Consider the following 15,051-nt stretch of genomic DNA (forward strand, 5'->3'; position numbering starts at 1 on the left):
TGAGACAAAAGTTATGGGCTTTCTTAATCCATCTTCCATACCTTACCTGCTCCACCTCCCAAACTCACTTTTTTTTTTGCTGCTGTTCTTTGCAAAATGGCAAGCAACATGAAAAAGTGCTGGTGAAGAGGTATAGACTTATTCCCAAAGGGGAAACGTAGCAGAGCTTTCCCAGCCTCACTGAATTGACCCTGCCTCTGATTTTTCAGTACTGTTGACCAGGCCTGCTCCTGACAGTCAGGGACATGGACATCAAAGCACTCAAAAGAGAGAATCCGCTGATGCTTCCATAACTCTTTTATGTAATATAAATACAAGGAGGTTGCTGGGTATGGTTCAGGTCCTTTAGCACTTTGATAAACTTAGGGTAGTTGGTAGGTGTATTCTCAATCCAAATACTTCAAAGACTACTCAAAATAGGGGCCAAATATTGAGGATCAACCATATCAGCTACTTTATATATCTATATCTTAATTATCCTCAAAGTTGGACTAGTAATACAATACTCTGACACTTACAGGTTGTACAGACTTGCATCCAAGATTTTATCTGTAGCATTTGAGGGAGTTTCCTTCACAATTTCAAAAATTCTACATGGCAAACCTTCAAACTAGGTCAGTGGTCGGCAAACTCATTAGTCAACAGAGCCAAATATCAACAGTACGATGATTGAAATTTCTTTTGAGAGCCAAATTTTTTAAACTTAAACTTCTTCTAAGGCCACTTCTTTAAAATAGACTTGCCCAGGCCATGGTATTTTGTAGGGGCCAAAGAGCCACATGTGGCTCGAGAGCCACAGTTTGCAGACCATGGAACTAGGTGATGAGAGTCATCATGACCACCTCCATTTCTTCACCTTCTGCCAGGTTTCTAATATTTCCATTCAGAAACTCAAGGTTTGGGGGCAAAGGGGAGAAAGAGGAGACCATAGAAATCTTGAGTAGGTGGGAAAAGGCTCTCCGGCATAGGGAGTTTGTGACTTGCTCACAGATTGTCCCATGTGGCAGGGCAGTGGAATATACAACAGGTGGTGCTTGATCAGAGAACACAAGAGCCTGAGAAGCTCACTGCGCCCCAGTAAGAGAACAAAGGGGGTGCATGGCCTGGTGTATAGACATGAGACCCAGAACACGATGCCATCACAACTGAAGGATTTTCAAATGTCAGCAGATGCTGCTCTGTGCCCAGAGGCCAGGTTACTCCATTTCATCACACACAGAGACTGGACAAGGACACCGAGGTCAGAGGGCCCTCCTCCTGTGGCCATGATGTTATTTCTGAAAGCTTCCCTCTGTGCACAGATGTCTTCTGGAAAAGGGGAAGAAGGAGAGTGAAGGGGAATAAGTCCTGAAATACTGCACTTTACCTCAAAGTGAATGGATTAAAACTTAGATAATAACATTTATATTGATAGAAAAAATCATCATAATAAAATGGGATGGAATAGAATGTGAGCTCTAGGACTTAAGAGTAAAGCTAAATTCATATATAGAAAAGGGAGAAAGCTACATTTTGGTACATCTGAGTTGCAGAGTGTGCTAATATTACCTGGTATACATGTTGTTCACGTTTTTATGTATTACTTAAAATTATTGAACTGGACAAAGAAGAGAGCTTGGCACACACATTTCTGAATAATTCATTTGAAGATGACATCAATTGATAAATCAATATTAATTGATTACATCGGTCAGCCAGTCACAATGCAATATATTTGTAGTTATCCATTATGCCCCAAACTTTCCATGAGGATGTCAATAAAGATTTGGCCATTGCTGGCTCAAATCGAGATACACAATATCTATAGAGAGTATGATGTATGATATAAGAAACAAGTAGAGGCCTTGGAGTTAGAGAATCTTTTTAAATTCCACAATATGCTAGATGAGGAAGAATATATAAATTATTTAATTTTTCCAAGAATCTGTAAAATGAGGGTCAAATTTATAAATTATACCTGACTGAAAGACAAGATATGAAGATATATGAACCAATTGAGGTCACAAATTAATCACGACATAGATTTTTTTTCTATTAATATATGGATCAGATTTACTTAAAGCTTATTATTTTAATAAGAAATTATTGGCTTAAAGTATGTCTTTGTAATAAACCTATATTGACTCATGGCAATTTTCATATATTTTTCCAAGTACTTATAAATCATCTACATTTTAAATTTACCCCCCCAAAATTGCCAAAGACACTTTCAGAAGTCCTTTGGTCTTTCATACTCAGCAGATTGAATAAAAAGATTTTTTTTGGGGGGGGGGGGTGTACAGAGAAGGACTCCTTGGCATCTCTCCAGTTCTCCATGATGCCATGGAAATAATTAGCCCTGTTAATGCTCACATTTAAAGTTGTATTAAGTTTCCTGAGAGATTAATAGTAAGAGCCTTAAAGACTAGGACATAATTGTCATCATTTTCACTCTCAACTAGCCTGTTTTCCTTTTCCTACATCCAGTGAAACATAAACCTCTCAACAATATTGGGTGGCTCCCCTCCAGTCTGAAGACAATCTTCCTGAATAGAGAAGAGACAGGTGAGAATTTAAGAGCATGGCTTTCTCTTCCCTCTCTTGTGACACACCATGATGTGCCACTGACTGAGCTCCTCCTCCCCACTTCTCTTCCTTGCCCTGAGCCAGCCTCAGACCAGGTCAGGCACTAGTCCTCTGAATACTGACACTCTTGGGAGCCATGCTTTTCCTTGGCAGCTGCCTTTGTCATGAGCCCCTTCTACCACCTTCAGTACACGTTCATGTGAAATAGAAAGAGCCCTTCCCAGAAAATTGCTGGCATTTGAGAGAGCTCCAGATACCAAACCAGAGTCTGAGCTTGTGAGGGACACTGACTGACCAGGAGACAAGCAGGCCAGGAGGCAAACTACAGTGGTGCCAATTGGCAAGGCCAGTGCAGACCAAAGTGCTTCCAGCAGCACCAAGTCCCCCTGCCATGGTGTGCACATAAAGAAGGTTGGTATAAAATAAATAAATTCATTTCAGTATGTAAGTATAAAGGGAGAGAGGGTATAACTTGATTTGTTTAAGCCACAAAACTTCTGTTCTTTCTACATGTTGGAATGTTCTGAGATTTCCTTAAGAGGCAAAAATTACTTTTAACATTGTTTTATTAAAAAAAAATATTTAATAGGCCCTAGCTGGTTTGGCTCAGTGGATAGAGCATCAGCCTTTGTCCTGAAAGGTCTTGGGTTCAATTCTGGCCAAGGGCACATGCTCAGGTTGCAGGTTCAATCCCCAGTGTGGGGCATGCAGGAGGCAGCCAATCAATGATTCTCTCTCATCATTGATGTTTCTATCTCTACCTCTCCCTTTTTCTCTGAAATCAATAAAAAATATATTTTAAAAAATTAATAAGTCTAGCTGGTGTGGCTCAGTGGTTGAGCATTGACCTATGAACTAAAAGGTCACAGTTCAATTCCGGATCCAAGCACATGCCCTGGTTGAAGATTCAATTCACAGTAAGGGGTGTATAGGAGACAGCTGGTCAATTACTCTCTCATCATTGATGTTTCTCTCTCTCTCTCCCTCCCCCTTCCTCTCTGAAATTAATAACAACATATTTTAAAAAATACTTTAATAGTTCAGTGTTGTCTATATCAGTGTTTTTCAACCTTTTTTGGGCAAAGGCACACTTGTTTCATGAAAAAAATCACGAGGCACACCACCATTAGAAAATGTTAAAAAATTTAACTCTGTGCCTATATTGACTATATATAAAGTAATTCTCTTGAATAGGAATCAAATAAACACAAAGAAAGTATTTTATAATTACTTTATTATGAAATATTAAGTAAACAAAATAGTGAAAAATTATAAAATTCTTGTCTTGTCTGCACCTACGGCACACCAGGCAACATCTCGCGGCACACTAGTGTGCCGCGGAACAGCGGTTGAAAAACGCTGGTCTATATGATAGTGATAAGACAAAAGGCTTAAAAAAACAAAACCTACTTTTTCTAAGTAAGTTTTAGAAACTTGCTTATAAAAATACACTTCCTGAGGAACAGACAATATTGGACTGAAACCTAAGATCTAGATCCATTTTAGTGACTCATTTCTTTTTGTTGGGAAATTTTATTTGCAATTGAGCATGTATTGAATTCAAAAGGAATCAGCCCTAAGGTAGGTGGGGAGTGGAGAGGCTAATATAATACCTGATTCCTGACCTCAAGTGGCATTTAGCACAGCTGAGAAAAAGATTAACAGTAATATAAACAAGTGCTCCACTTTGTATTATGAATCACAAACATAAGAAAGAAGTTCAGAGACTAGGAAGATAAGTATGTCCCAAACCAGTCATGTTGTTCATTAGCATATTTAAGGTTCTGAGAAGTCTAATGTAAAGGGAGCTCTTTAACTTTGAAAAACAATAACTTCCTAAATATATTGACAATAGAAGTCTTTTTTTCAGGGAATACCTTTAATTTCTTGTAGAATTGTCCCCAACCTAGAGCAGATGTTATCAGAAACAGATTCATGCAGGAGGTGCACTTACTCTGGGCCTTGAAGACGGGCAACTTTGGGATGAGCAGAGCATGGAGGTGGCTTCAGAGAATGGAAAGATTCAAGACATCATACTGAGGATCGAGATTGGTCAGGAGAGCTAGACACAGGCTGGAGGGAGGAGGGAAAGAGTCAAGTGGCCCCAAGTGTAAGGATTAGAAGGCTATAGAGCAAGCATGTCAAACTCGGCTTCATGCAGCCCATAACCGAATATTTTTGCAGCCCAACCAATATAACGGTATGTAAGAAACGTTTTAATAAAAATTTTGTAACTTAATTTTTACAATATCCTGTTATACATCATTATTAGTTACGAACTACAATGTTTGCTAATGACTGATTACTATAATTGTGTTGCATTCATTTTCCTTATGCAGCTTACACGCAGGTATACCATTTCTCTCCACTAATACTACTAGCAGCGAATATTTTGGCAGTCGATTGCCACATCATTACTCTTGTATTGACTTGTTTGCTGTGTGCAACCGGAAGTATTTTGCTTTCAGAGAACAAAAAAAAATAGGTTTATTTGCGTTATGCTTATTACTTTGTACAGTTATTCAGTGTCTGGTAAGTTAATGTTCAAGAAGAAATATTAATTCTTATTCAAATGTTCTATCATTTTATGTTAACAATCACTCATTTATTTCAGCCCTTTGTATTCACCATGTCTCTATCAAAATAAACCTACATTTCTATGAAAATTGAAGCTTTTGTGTTTTTTTCATCCCACATAAACTTAAACCCTGTTTTATTTGCCCCATGTTAGCCTTTGAGTTTGATATACTTATTGTAGAACAATGGCTTTCAAAATGTGAGTGTAGGACCACCTGTATCGAACTTTCCTGAGGTGTTTGTTAAAAAGTCCTCAACTCCAATGTCAGTTCCACTGAAGGCAGTCTGTGAAAATTGGCAATTTTAAAATTTGCATTTTAAAACAGGTGATTCTTAAGTGCTCTAATATTTATAGAGATTGGAAACCAGTTAGGCATGGGAGAAAAATAAATTTCATGGGAAACTGAGGTTTGACTGAAAGAACAGAAATCCCCACACAGGCATTTCTTCATCTGGTGTCCATTGACCATTTGCTGCATGCCAGGCCCTGGATACACCTTTTTGTTTTGATTGGAACAACACCTGTCCCTGACCTGGAGGGCTCACATCCAATGGTTAATTAAGACACGTCTTTTTTATAGGCTATGACTGCTGACCAGTGTTTGAAATTTGGCTTTGACTTATTCCTGAGACCCACCTCCAACCAGTGTCCTATTCAGGTAAGTGGGTTTCAGCTCCAGCCCACTGATCTTTGTCTTTATCCTTTGCCGACTCTTCCCTGGACACCAGCATCATCTCTGTACTGCCTCTGAATGCTAACCATTCTAACTGGAGGATTCTTACTGGGCTCTTGCTGGCTGAATAACTGACCTCCTGCTACTGGCTCACTTCTCACCATCTCCCCGACTAGAGTAATATGGATGGCCACTCCCAGATTCCCAATCACATGCCTGGACCACCTCACTACTTCTTCCTGTTGAATCCATCCTTTGCCAACTATCTACAATACTTGAACAACAAAAAGCCCATGGATCCCCTGAACTACAACCTGTTGATCCTGGTGGGGGTTTTTTAAAATAATTTACTGATTTTTAGAGAGAGAGAGGAAGGGAGAGGAAGAGGGAGAGAGAGAGAGAAACATTGATGTGAGAGCACAATATGAATCAGCTGCCTCCTGCATGCCATCTACCAGGAACCAACCCTGCAATCTTTGTTGGATGGGACAATGCCCAACCAATTCAGTCACACTAGGCTAGGTGATCCTGGTGGTTTTGTAGAATTAGCTATGGGGTCAGGAAGTCCTGAATTCAAATCCTAGTTGCTACCATTTCCAGCCACATAACCTTAGAAAGTTTAGTTATTTCTCTGAGTTGTAGTTTTCTCATTTGAATAAAAAAAAAATAAAAAAAAAATAAAAAAAAAGGAATAACAATGCCTGTCTCACCAGATCATAAAAGATTAAATGTGGTCGAATATTTTAAACTCCTAGCAGAAAGCCTGGCACATAGGAAATAAATCAGTGAGAGGCATTTTACCCATCGTGAGGAATCTTTGCCCTTTAGGTTGTAATTTTCTTTCAGCACCTCCATCCAGGTCTGTTTCTTCACCTCCATGCTGATCTTTGGGCAGACGCAGGGTTGGGGCATGGGGTTGAGTTTTGAACCTGGCCCCACAATTTTTTTTAATTAAATTATTATCTGTGTACATATTTTACCATTGCCCCCCCCTCCTCCCATACATACCCTCTCTCCCCAGAGTTTTGTGTCCATTGATTGTACTTACATACATGTATACAAGTCCTTCGGTTGATCTTTTATCTCCCCCAGATCTCCCTCCCCTCCCCGCTGTAATTTAACAGTCTGCTTGTTGCTTTACTGTCTCTATTTCTATCTTTTGGTTCATCAGTTTATAATGTTCTTTATTATCCATAAATGAGTGAGGTCATGTGGTGAATGACAGAAAACTTTCCCACAAATTTTAAAAGGTGACGGGATGACTACACCATTTAGGCTGAGATAAAAAGACATGAGGGAAAGCAGGGTAAAAGGAAGAGCTTGGGACAGTGTCCTCACCAAGCAGGAAAACAGGTCCTATTCCCCACCTCCCCATGCCATCCATGCACTGAGGCTTATTTCCAATGTGTCAGACCTGGCTCAGCCCTGCCACCATGTAATGCAACTAAGCTTGGCTGACCTCAGCTATGGCATTGCCCTGCTATGCCTCTGGGTTCTAAGTAAGGTTTGTTTTTAAAGACAAAGTTTCCTGTCACTTATTTAATTGCCCTATTATGTGCCAACCAAAACAAGGTGGACATTTCCCACAGTGGGTAGTAACAGATAATTCTCTGCCTCCATTTTCTCCTCTTCCTTAGCTTAAAAAATGTCTTCCCTTTGCTTACTTGATGAAGTCCAAACTTGTTAGCCTGGGTGCAAGGCTACAGACTCATGTTGCTACCTCAGTAGCCCTACCATTGAGCTCTTTGCTGCTGTCATTTGGTGACATTTGCCGTTCTAGAACTCTCTCATCTTCTCTCTTTGTACTTACTATTCCCTTTCTCCCAGTTCTTTGCCTGAAAAACTTCCAACAAACTTGTCATTTTTTCTAATCATACCTCCCCTCCCCCAGCCTTGGGTAGACACAGTCCTTTGTGCTCTCATCTGTGGATTTGCCAGTCAAGAGCTTATCAGACCATATCATAGTTAATCACTGATTTAGGGCCAGTCTCCCCTACCTTGCTACCCAAAGTGTGAGAAGTACAGAATGTCCAGGCTCATCTCAGACACCACAGACTCAGAATTGCCATTTTGACAAGATCCCCAGGTAATGTCTATGCTCAGGAAAGTGTTACAAGGTCTCCCTAATGGGTAGACTTGTGGGGAGTCTCAGGAGGTAGCATTGTCATCTCTGAATCCCCAATAAATTCTGTGGTACCTAGTACATCCCATGCCTGTACCTGAACCCTACCTGTCCTCTCAGATTGGTATAGCAGCTCTGCTGAGAGAGAGAGAGAGAGAGAGAGAGAGAGAGAGAGAGAGAGAGAGAGAGAGAGAGAGTTATTGCCGGAAGCTATTTTCAAGAAAGGCCTACTACCGTGGTTGACAAACTGCAGCTCACAAGCCACATGCAGTTGTTTGGCCCATTGAGTGTGGCTCTTCCACAAAATACCACGGCCTGGGTGAGTCTATGTTGAAGAAGTGGCATTAGAAGAAATTTAAGTATAAAAAATTTGGCTCTAAAAAAAAACTTCAATCGTTGTACTGTTGATATTTGGCTCTGGTGACTAATGAGTTTGCTGACCACCGGCCTAGTAGAACTCCAGACACTAACAATGTTATGTGAAGCCCATGTGACAGCCCAGAACCGGAGTGAGGATCACTTGCCACATCTCCCCTGTGGGAATCCAGTGATGCTGGATCATGGATCTCCTAGGAGCCTTGGAGGTCCACATTCTAGGTTCAGGCCTCACAGTTCTCATCTTGGTGCTATGGTGAAGGTTCCTCAGGTAAAGCTTTTTGAGTATCAGCAGACCTTCACCAGGGGATCTGTTCTGAGCACTTGCAATGGAGAGCGATAGTTTTAGGAACTCCAAATAACTCATTAGGAGTAACTGCGTGTGTCAGTGGTCCTGCATAAGCAAATGGGATCAAGATAGTGGAGTAGGCGGAATAATGACCCCCCCACATATAATTCCCCAAATCTGTGACTCTTACCTTCCATGGCAAAAGGGATTGGCAACTGTCACTAAATTAAGGATCCTGAAATAGGAGATTACCTTGCATTACCCAGGTAGGTTTGATGGGGTCACGAAGATTCTTACAAGAAAAATGCTGAGGGAATTAGAGTTGGAGGAGTAAGAGGTACGACAACAGAAGCAGTAGCTGGAATGATGTAAGATGGGGCCATGAGCTGAGGAATGAGGAATGATTAGAGAAAGTAAGGAAACAGATATTCCCTTAGACCTTCCTGAAGAAACCAGACCTGGGGCACCTTGAATTTAGCCAATGGGACCTGTGGCAGACTCCTGTCCTACAAAATTGTGAGAAAATAAATGCATGTTGTTTTAAGCCTCCACACTTTGTGGCAATTTGTTACAGCAGCATCGGGAAAATGAGTACAAGAAGGAAATCTGAGTTATTCATATTAATGTGAATTCCTTTGTTTACACAAGCGGGGTATGTGGTAAAGTCCAAGTTACTCAAGCTGGACTCCCACAATCCCGGGCTGCCAGAAAGTGGTTTTATTTCTAGCTGACTGGCTCTGGGGATGCTCTAGAAGGAACCATACTCTCTTGGGTAAGGGTGAGGGGATGGAGCAAGGGCGTGGTCCCATCTCAGTTTTAAAAGACCCAGCATTCTTCAAGCAGATGTGCTACTCCACACAGTACTGCTCTCCCAGGGGCATCTTCCTCGCCTAAAACCTCCAGTAGTTCTTGAGAGCCAAAGCTGCCAGAGAACAACAATGAACTCGTCATCCTGGGTTGATGAAGTGGCTGCGAGCAGCTCTGGAGGCTTGGTGGGGAAAGCCAGCCATCACAACCATGTAGAGAAAGTCCCTGGAGCCATCAATGCAGAAAAACAGTAGCTCCTATTAATAAATCAATCCCTTCCCAGAAGAACTTTAGATTTTTTTTTTTTTCATTACTGTTGGTTTATGGGGAAACCTTCAAGGGAAAAAAGGGGCGGGGGGAGGCATGTCAGATCTGTCTAGACCATGAAATTCACCTGACATTATAATTTTTATAAACCGTTTGAGCTCTCCCCCTTGGAGAGGTGTCATTGAAAGTGGGGCTCTCGGCCGCTTTGAGTTTCACAGGGCAGCAGCCTCCCTCTGGAGAGCCAACAATGGTCTAGATGCCAGAGAATCCCAAATGCTGGACTATCTCTCTGGTGTCCACAGCTAAAGCTACTCTCTCAAGATCTCTGCAAATTGCATTACTTTAGCTGTGGGTAACTGATGCTGAGCCCCTTGGAAGAAGTTTCTCTGGAGTTTTCAGCCTTAGAAACCAGAGGCAGTGACTGTCAATGCTGCCTCTGAGAGGGAAGGCCCTTCTTACATCCTCCCAGCATTCTCAGTCCCAGGGCAACTGAGAGGGGAGAGATGGGCAGCCACAGAGAGGGGCCCATCCAGGGGGAATGACAACTTAATTCCCAGCTCACCAGGAAACTGTGGCAGGGGATCATTAAATTCTTCTCCCCGGGAGAGTGTGCCAGGTTCATAGCGGTGTGAGCCCACAATACCCCTGCATGAGGCCTCGTGAAGGAGGCAACATGAGCTTGTTGCTTATTGGCATCTTGGTTTCTCCATCTCGGGAGGTGGTAACTCACCGACTGTGCTTAGGAGGGGCAGCAGTCAGGTCAGTCTTCAGGGAAACTGCCAAATAGACTAGGCTTGCTTCTGGCTGCTCAGATAACCCTTTGAGGGCCTCTTCCATCTCTCTCTCTCTCTCTCTCTCTCTCTCTCTCTCTCTCTCTCTCTCTCTCTCTCTCTCTCTCTCTCTCTCTCTCTCTCTCTTTCTCCTCTCTCTCTCTCTCTCTCTCTCTCTCTCTCTCTCTCTCCCCTCTCTCTCTCTCTCTCTCTCTCTCTCTCTCTCTTTTCTCTCCTCTCTCTCTCTCTCCTTCTCTCTTTCTCTCTCTCTCTCTCTCTGTGTGTGTGTGTGTGTGTGTGTGTGTGTGTGTGTGTGTGTGTGTCAGAGAGAGAGAGAAAGAGAGAGAGAGAGAGAGAAAGAGAGAAAAAGAGAGAGAGAGAGGGAGAGAGAAAGAGTTGATTCCTGGACCCATTTTGTAGATGAGAAAAGTGAGGCTCAGAACAGGTTAAGTAACCTACCCAGCATCACATAACTAATAAGCTATGAGAAAAGCAAGAAGTTGAATCTAGTCTGTCTGATTCCAAGCCTGTGCCTTTTCTGTAATAGTTATGATCTAGAAATCTGGAATTAAAAAACAAAGCAAAACAAAAAACCTAGGTTCAAATCTTGGCTTCACTAGTTAGTAATTGCGTGATTTTGGCTAAATTATTTAATTCTTACTGCTTTTATCTTTTAAGAGGGATGATAAAAATATCTATTCTACAGGATTCATGAGAATTAAATAAGATAACGTGTAAACATTGCTTAGTACAGTACTGGGTACATTATAAGTTCTCAAAAACTACTAACTATACCTGGTAGTTTTCTGTTCTCAAGGAACTTACTCTCTGATAGTAATTCCCTCACCAACATATTTACCCTTTTCTAAAATTTTAATATTTATGAGTTGACTTTTTCAGGTTATTTTTCCAATTGAGAAAGTCTCAGATTGAGTGACCTTGAGTTACTCAAGCTCATAAAATTGGCCCAATGAGGCTGTAGGCACCATGTTTTATAGAAAACTCTTTCTTGTGACAGATTAGACCTTTGGATCTCTTATTCCTGCTCTTAATTTATAAAATATCACTGATGATCTCCTTCCTAAATACATGGTTTTTATAATTACTCTTTTAGCATAAATAAAAATATCTCAAAGAGTTTTGTGAAAACACAATCTCAAGACCTTTACTCACTTTTTCCTATAAGATCTTGCATTCGTAAATGGTGCCTGTCCTTGCCAGCGTGGTTTATGGGGACACAGAAGAGGTAGTTATAAAAGGTGAGTGGTTAAGACCCAAAGAGAGGTACCATTTCAGGGCATATTGGTAGTATCTGGGGAAACTGAAAGAACAGATGTGCTGTGATTAGGAGTATATTCTTCAGTTCGAATTTCAGCGAAATTCTCATACAGATCCAACAAGGGTCACTCACAAGAGTGTTCATGGCAGCCCCCTTGAGACAATAGCTAGTTGGGGGAAAATTGGCATCCATTAAGAGGGAAACAGATGAATAAATGTGGTGGAGAAAGCCTCCTAAGAAATAGAGTGCAACAAGTAAAAGGAATGCATTTGATTTAAATTCAGCCATGTGGATAGATCATAAATATCTAGGGTGGAAAAGAAAGAGTAAGGAGCACAAAATCATTTGTGTAATTTAAAGGCATCTACGTGCAAAAAAATAAATAAATAAATAAATAAAAAAAAAGGCTTATTTTAAAAGAATACACACATATCTATTGATACTGTTCAAACATCTTAGAGATGCCTGGCACTAACAGTGAAGATAATGTCTATGCACAGAGTGGTTATGGTAAACTTTGCTTTCCACAGCTGGAGTCCAACCGAACCAAACAAAAGAAGAGAAAGATGCACATCCCTTGCAATTAGCTCACAGAGAAAAGCATGAGTTATCCTAATTTGAAAAGATCACAGTTTCATGGAAGTCATGGCATTCTAGCTGCTGGAGAGCAGAATGTAGGTGGGAAAGGCCTTTGGAAGCAGAGGTAGCTGTGTAAGCAAAGACATTGAAAGAAGAAGGCAGAAGTCAACTTCAAAAAGTACCCAATGTACACATAAGAGAGGGGGTGCACTGGAATGACGAAGGAGGTCAATAAGATGTAAGAAAGCCGGGGAAGGAAGGCCTTCAAGGCCATACTAAAGATGGTGCTCTGAAGACAATGGGAAACCAATGAATTTTTAAAAAATATATGTTTTTATTGATTTTAGAGAGGAAGGGATAAATAGAAATATCAATGATGAGAGAGAATCACAATCAGCTGCCTCCCTCCAGGGATGGAGCCTGCATCTGGGGCATGTGCCCTGACTAGGAATTAAACCATGACCTCCTGGTTCATAGGTCAACACTTACCCACTGAGCATGCTTGCTGGGCAGCCAGTGGATGTTTTTAATTGGGGAAGAGATATGTATTTAAGAAAGACATTTTGAGAGCCAAGTTTAAGTAGATGGGGATAGAGGAGACTAATATCAGAAAGACCCATCTTTGTGTAAAGCAGGAATCATTTATAGCACAATCACGTGGACTTTTGTTGGGAATGCAGAGTCCTAGAATTTACTCCAATTCACTACCTCAGACAGTATCTAGGAAGAAGCAGAATGGATTCTACATTTTTCAATTAGCCTGTGTGACCCATTGCTCATTGGGGATTGAGAACTATGTCATTTCAACCATGGCTGAATATTAGAATGAGTTGGAGAGATTTTTAAACTCCTGATACCCAGACTGCTAATCAAACCAATTCAATTAAAATCCCTGGGGGTGGGGTCTGGGCATCAGTATTTTTTAAAGCACTACAAAAAATTCAAACACTCATCCAACAATGAGAGCCACTACATTTCACCCAGACTTCCTAAGAAAATACAGGGGCCAGCAAGTCGTCCCCGCATCCCACCTTCATTTAATCTCCAGCTAATTTGATTCTCTGCTTAATTGGATCAAAGCCTCAGGCTCTAAATCACTTATATTAAAAACATAAATTACCCAACCTTTTATTTCAAGACCCCCTAGGCACACAGTATAGTACTTCTCCATCCCTGGTCCTGAGCAATTGACATTTGATTATCAAAAAGGACTAAAGTTGGAATTAAATAAAAGCAGCAAGATCCCTGCTCTGGTTTGGTCCCCTGAAAAGCAACAGTGACAGGTGGTAGAACATGCCACATACGTTGCACACTAAACACACCTTGAAATCATATACATTCAAAACTCAATCATATATAGATATTAGATGCACATATCCAATAAGGTGACAAGAATAGGTTTAAAAGGTAGAAAACAATAATAGATATGTAAGCTCGAGCAGCACTAAGACACATGAACTGTGACTTGAAATCCTATTATTTATTAGAGGCCCAGTGTATGAAAATTCATGCATTCAGGTGGTCCCTCAGCCCGGCCTACGCCCTCTTGCAGGATAGGACCCCTCGGGGCTGTCCTGTACTAGCTTAAACTAGTAGTCAGACATCCCTCTGGCAGCCAGGAGCCCTCAGGGGGATGTCCTAAGCTGCAGTCAGACATCTTAGCGCTGCCATGGAGGCAGGAGAGGCTCCCACCACCGCTAAATTTCCTGTTTATATGCTCTCGGCTCTGTTCTTCTGGCGGAGCAGCGCTCCCCCTGTGGAAGCACAATGACCATCAGGGGGCAGCTCCGACATTGAGCGTCTGCCCCTGGTGGTCAGTGCACCTCATAGCGACCAGTCATCAGGTCTCTGCTATTAGGGTCAATTTGCATATTACCATTTATTATATAGGATTAGTCAGTGAACAGACTTATGTAAAATAGTGCCTGGCTAGAGTTTCCTGGTATATCCCCCTCAGCTGCCTACTAACATATCTATGGAAACACAGAAACACAAGAAAACTTGAAAACTCACACCACCCAAACCAAAAACTGGAGTGGAGGTCTTTTACAATAGCTTAATGCACTTCTGTATTACCTGTACAAGATCTTCCCGGAAATAGAACTTCTGGACCAAAGCAGATGAGCATTTCTAAGGCCTTGATATACACAGCATTGCCACATTGTTTCCAAAGGACTAGTTGGATCAATTTCTATCCCCACAATAGGAGAAAGGGCCCTTCTCACGTTTGTTGTATCCCCTGGATCCAGACACGTTTGGGCCATTTCTAACATGAAGGCTTCTACAATCAGTTTAATTCTGTTGATTGGAGTCATTAGCCATATCAGTTGACACCATAATAACCTTTGTCAATCAGGGCCTACTTTGACCATAGAACAAACTCGGGCCGAATTGGTTCCAAGACCAATATTCCCTTTAAGGTCAAGGCAGCGGTTGCTCATGAGTATGACACTGGAAAATGAAACGGTACCTGCCACACTGGCCCTGACCTCACCGCCCCCCCTGCAAATCCTCGCTGGATGGAGACCAGAGGGCTAGCTCCCAAGGGACCAATTTGCCGAAGACTCCCCTGCCACTTGGCCACGTCAACAAGAGCAAAAGGGGCTTACAAAACACTCCACTTTCAAAGGCAGCTGCCTCCAGATGTGCCCGCCCCAGGTACAGGCTCCACACCAGATGTGGTCCCCCAGGAGCAGACGGGTGGGAGCGCTCGGAGCGCACAGCTGCAGATGATGAGGTCATCAGCT

This window comes from Pipistrellus kuhlii, unplaced genomic scaffold (assembly GCF_014108245.1).
Source record: "Pipistrellus kuhlii isolate mPipKuh1 unplaced genomic scaffold, mPipKuh1.p scaffold_m20_p_12, whole genome shotgun sequence".
Taxonomy (NCBI): Eukaryota; Metazoa; Chordata; class Mammalia; order Chiroptera; family Vespertilionidae; genus Pipistrellus; species Pipistrellus kuhlii.